At 31.3% G+C, this 6,133-nt stretch overlaps 1 non-coding gene across 1 annotated transcript; it reads left to right on the top strand.

Moving 5' to 3' along the window:
* The first annotated feature begins 785 nt into the window (after positions 1–785).
* On the top strand, positions 786–892 carry LOC123224593. The gene has a single exon (XR_006504002.1). It is a non-coding gene; the product is annotated as a small nucleolar RNA R71 (small nucleolar RNA).
* The last annotated feature ends 5,241 nt before the right edge of the window (positions 893–6,133 follow it).

The raw sequence follows: 6,133 nt of genomic DNA, 5'->3' as shown, positions 1-6,133 counted from the left end.
TTAGATTTTGAGGTTGGCTAGGAAACTTTTCCATTTCCCTAGAATTGGAAGTATTTGCTTGTTGACCCAATTGTAACTCAAGTATCTTATTTTATGTGGCTAATTAATCAACCTTGGTAGTGAGTTGTCTAATAGCTTCATCTTAGGTATCAACTTTCTGTTTTTAAGCAAGGATATAATTCTCTATCAACAATTCCAAATTTGATTTCTGCTTTTGAGGAGGTTGAGGTGATATAAAGGTTATGGGTTAGTGTTTCTACTTAGAACCTTAGAGGTGGATGCCTAAAATTTTGGTTTGGGTTGGAAATATTAGCTTGGTTTGACCATGTGAAGTTTGGGTAGTTCCTCTAACCTGGGTTATATATGTTTGAGTAAGGATTACCCTATCCCCTTTGGTTATAGCTGAGGAAATTCACTTGCTTATTTGTAGGCTCATGTGTATAGTGGGTACACAATTGATATTCATAGCTTGTATGATCTCCTCTACACATCTTACAATTAGAAGTTTTATAGCCCTCATATCTAACCTTTCTAATTTCTTTGCTAATGCATCCAACTTGGCATTCACCATGGTAATTCCATCCACTTCATGCACTCTTAAAGGTCTTTTATAACTAGCTCTATTGTTAGACCATTGACAACTATTAGAAGCAATTTCTTTGATTAATTGCAAAGTTGCATCAAATGTTTTAACCATTAGTGACCTATTAGTGGTTATACCCTAAATATTTTTTTATGAGTAAGAAAAACCATTGTAGAAAGTCTTAACGACTAGCCACTTAGGCAAACCACAATAGGGGTACTACCTTCGTAAATCCTTAAACCTCTCCCAAGTTTCATATAAAGACTCGTCATCCTATTGATAAAAAGTGGCTATCTTATTTCTCAATTTAACAATTATACTAGGTAGAAAATATTTTGTAAGGAAAGCTTGAGAAAGTATTTGACAGGTAATAAGTGCACCAAGTGCACTAGAATCCAACCAAGTGCCTTAAAGTCCAACCAAGCAGTTACTTTATCCCTCAATGAAAATGAAAATAGCCTCAATTTAATTGCATCTTCAGAAACCTCATTCATCTTAAAGGTATTACATAACTGAGAGAAACATGAAAAATGGACACGTGGATCTTCATGTGCTAATCCTCCAAATTGATTTTATTATACCACTTGAACAAAATAAAGGTTTGATCTCAAAATTGTTGGCATTCATAGGAGGCCTCACAACACTACAATAACCATCATGAGCAGTGGGTTCAACATATTTATGAAGAGCTTGTTGATTGTTGATATTATCTTCCATGACAACTTTTTGTCTTGCTCATCTTTTTTTTTTTTTAAGTCTTCTAGAGGTTTTCTCGATTTCCAAGTCAAAATCCAATAATTTTAGATTTTGAGATCTAGCCATAAACCAATAGAGCAATTACAAGAAAAGAACAAAAACAACAAGAAATCAAATAAAACAAAAATAAAATAAAATAAAACTCTAGTCTAGTCAAACTACAAATTATACTAATATCAACAAAGCATCAATCCTCAGAAATGGCTCTAAAAACTTGTTGTCTATGGCTTACAAGTATACAAGTCAATCTAGTAATATAGAAAGATGTCAGTCCCACAGACATTGGTTGTCGAGTACTAGTTTGTTTTATAATTTAAATTAGCTAGAAAATTAAAGTGCTAAATAAGAGAAATTGAATTAAAATTAATTGAAATGTAAACTAACAAGCCAAAAATAATAAAAGAAATAAACACCCAACAAATTAAAAGTGAAATATCAATATAAAGAAGTCTGAGGTTTATGATTTCACTATCAATTACTCAAAAATTAGTAACAAATCCAATTAAAACTAATGGCAAAATGAATTGTTGATGGTTGATTATCTTGTTTTACCCAATCCTCTCTCAAGGTTAATTAAATGAGTTAAGATTAAAAACTTACCTACTTTCGTGGTATGGCGTTAACTAAAACCCATTAATTTCTATGACAATCAATTTGCTCACAAAAGATTTATATTTACCTCTAAATAAAAGCATGAACTAATTAAGTATATATTTCTCAATATCATACTTCAGTATATAAACAAGCATGGTATTGGGCTCTGACACCAAGCAAAAAGCTAAAAACATAATTACTAAATCAAATATTCACTACCATTAATCAATTATCAAAACTCATTACATAATATTTGAGAATTTATAGATTCATCATAAACTCGAGCAAAAGAAATTAGCTATTCATAGTAATAAAGTTTAGACTACAAGATAAAGTTGAAAAAAGAGACATTTTAATCAATAAAAAAAGAAAATAAGAGAGATAAGAAAAACTCTAAGGTCTTCAAATCTTGATTCTCTTAGGTCTTCCTTCTTAAATCTTTATTCTCTTAGGTCTTCCTTCTTTAATCTTGAATCTTCACTCTTCCCCTTGTTTCTTAAAGTTTTCTCTCTCTAAAAATCCTTTTGGTGATAGATAAGTGTAGAAAATCTGGGTTTCTTTTTATATGCTACCATTTAACCCTATTTTATGTTTTTTATTTTTTTTTTCACCTAGTAATTATGGACACTTTTATGACCATAAAACTACCTATAATTAACATTTGCCTCCTTATATAAACGTTTTCCATTTGTTTCTTTAAGCTTCCTTTTTTGCTTCGACAAGGCTTGAATATCTCTAAAACATTTAAATATATTATTCAAAGTGCAAAATAAGATCAAGCCATCAAAAATAAATAAAATTTAAAGAATTTGACAAAATAGACCAAAATTCACTTTAAAAACACATTATTTTAAACCCTGTTTTAGAGATAAGTGTAGAATATCTCTAAAACACATGATGTGTGTATTTCATACACACATCATGCAACAACAATGGAACGATTGCTTAGGCAAAGGAGTTGTAGTCTCATTAGAGGTCTAAGCATATACTTAGATGATATCACTTGATCTAAGAGATTTTACAATGAGGTGGCATACAGATAACAAGGATTGATACAAATGACAATTTGGCTGACTCACTGACAAAGCCTTTATCCCAGTAGAAGCATGATAAACATGTAGTCGAGCTCAACATTAGATATATAACTGATTGGTTATAGTGAAAATGGGAAATTGTTAAGGTAGGTGCCATAAAGCCAATCAAATTTGATATTTGTGAATGTAATTTTATTTTAATAAGTAACAAAAGGATTTATTGTTATTCAATTCATATGTTGACTATTTATATGATTGTATGAATAACATGCCCTTAGAATGGTAGAATTGTAACAAAGGATGAGACGATTGATTGTGAGAAGCCTATATATGCATTGACTGGTCATTTTAGAAATGTTTATAATCCTAACATTATAATAAACGAGGGCACATGTAATGTGATAGGATTATTATAATGTTAAGCAACCCTACCAAAAGTGGTGACAATTCTCATGTATCGAAGATATTGTAGACAGTTTGGTACAACACATGGATGCACGTTGTAGATATATTTATCGAACTAACTTTACTAAAGGATATCTATATGGATGGTTGCTTTAATGTCTATGGAATAAATGCTCTAAACACCGTGGGTGCATGTGATCCTTTGACTTAAGGTTGTCAAACCGTCTCATGTAAGGATCAATATAATTTGACACTATTTAACATGTCGTCATAATTACAATAACTATAAAAGTAGTAATCGACCATATCGTAAGATAAATGGAGGCTATAATTGATCAGTAAAGGATTTGTTACTCTTACGCATGGGTGAAAATACCTAACATGAGAATACTAAATGGAATCTATGGCCACAGTAGAAAAAGGTTATAGCCTAATCGATATTAGTCATTGATGTATATCAGTTTATATCAAGGAACTACCGAGATAGACATTTTTCTATGTCTCAACCTTGAGAGATATTAGTTGACAAAATGATTGAATTACATGTAACTATGATATTGTAAAAGCTTAAAAAATGTCCACAAACATTCTATCATGGGTGGCCATAATGCTTCGCTAGAGGCTAATCTTAGTCTATGTCTAAATTCAATATAAATCTAGACAATATTGATTAGATAAAAAGCTTATAGGTCACACACATATAAGAGTTGATTCGAACCCAAAGATAGAGATTAGTTGGTGATAATTCTAGTATTTAAGGAGAGAGAAATCATTAAAAAACTTGGTTTACCCATTTGAGTTGAAAAACCTAATTAACCACGATTTGACCAAGGTATACTTGGTGTGAAAATAAAAAGCATGGCATGATTGAACAAAAGATTGTTCAGTTGTGTAAGATTTAAAGACATGTTGGGAGGCAAATTTGTGCTGCCACCAGTGCATGTGTATGTTGAAGGTGTCAGGCTTGGTTGAAATTCTTGCCATACTCGGACACTTACACATATATAAAGCGTGCGTTAAAATTAAAAAGTATACACAAAATTAAAAAAGGTAAAAAACCCTAGTTACAAGTTTTTTGTTTTTCCTCTCTTTATCTCTTGAACATATTGGTCTAATCAAGGAGCTCTAGTAGCCTTTTCACCTGGATTGCCTCTCTCATGTTTATGTTCTGCATAGATAACAAGGCACTGCCTCGCAAAGGTTATATAGTGTTTAATCTCAAGCCACGTGAAAATTTAAAGAAGCCATTAATGTAGGTATAAATTCCAAAACAACCTACAAGTGTTTTAAATGTTCATGAACATATGTCTAAACCAAGTATCCTGGTTAAGGTTTTATGATTGCTTGACTTGAAAATTTTTAAATTTCATTGCATTACCAGTTATTGGCACTCTAAAAGCCCTATACCTTGTTTGTCATATCACTTTCTAGCTCTCGACTTATTTCTTCTATGTTTTTAATGTTTTCCACCCTATGACCCTTTTGCCATAATCTTTCATTTGCCTCTTCTACCCAATCTCCCTCTTGCCTTGAATCATCCTTTGATATATTTTCCCTTTATGTTCCAGCCTTGTTTTCCTTCCATGAATCAAATGCATTAGTCTCTTATCGTTCACACCCTACTATAAAAAGAAACTTTCCCTTGAGTTATCATCATGTAATGAACCATCTTTAATATAGATAAAGATCATACCAAGGTTTGAATCTTACCTTCATTTGAGGATGAAAATTTTATCTCCAAAGTGTTAAGGTTTGAATCTTACCAATCGAATTTGGTATTTGTGAATGTAATTTTATATTAATAATTAATAAAAGAATTGCTTGTTATTCAATTCATAATTGACTATTTATATGATTGTATGAATAACATACCCTTAGAATGGTAGAATTGTGATAAAGAGATCCAACAATGTATACATTTAGCAGTCATTCTAAAAATGTCCTTATCCTGATATTGCAATGAATAAAGGCATATGTAATAATGATGAGATTATCATAGTGTTGAGCAATCTTACCAAAAGTGGTGACAGTTTTCATGTGTTAAAACTATTGTAGAAAGTTTAGTGTAACATATGGATGCATATTGTAAATGTGTTCATTGGATTGACCTGACTAAAAGATATCCATACGGATGGTTTTTCAAGTGTCTATGAAATAAATCCTCTAAACATTATAGGTGTATATAATCTTTTGACGTAAGGTCACTAGACCATCTCATGTAAGGATCCATATGGTTTGATGATATCTAACGTGTTGCCATAATTGAGGTAATTATAAAGATAGTAATGAGTCATATCTTGAGATACATAGAAGCTATGGTTTATCGATAACATGAGAATACTAAAATATATCTATGACTACTTGAATCTATGGCCACAGTGGGATGATGTTATAGCCTAATCCATATTAGTCATTGATATGTATCAGTTTATACTGAGAAATCACGAAATAGACATATTTCTATGTCTTATCCTTAAGAGATATTGGTTTACGAAATAATTGAATTGCACATAACTATGATGTTGTAAAAGCTTACGAAATGTTCATTCACATTCTATCATTTAGATGGTCATGATGCTTTGCTAAATGCCAATCTTGGTTTGTATTTGGATTCATCTAGAATTTGAACACTACCAACTCAATAAAGAGCTTATGGGTCACACTCATAAAAGAGTTAAACTGAACTCAAATAGATGGATTACTTGTTGACAATCTTGGAGTTCAAGGTCGAGAAAAAGATCGCGAATATATTGGGTTTGTC

This window comes from Mangifera indica, chromosome 8 (assembly GCF_011075055.1).
Source record: "Mangifera indica cultivar Alphonso chromosome 8, CATAS_Mindica_2.1, whole genome shotgun sequence".
NCBI classification, from domain to species: domain Eukaryota; kingdom Viridiplantae; phylum Streptophyta; class Magnoliopsida; order Sapindales; family Anacardiaceae; genus Mangifera; species Mangifera indica.
Note: the sequence above shows the minus strand (reverse complement) of the source record. Positions and strands in the feature narration are given on the sequence as shown.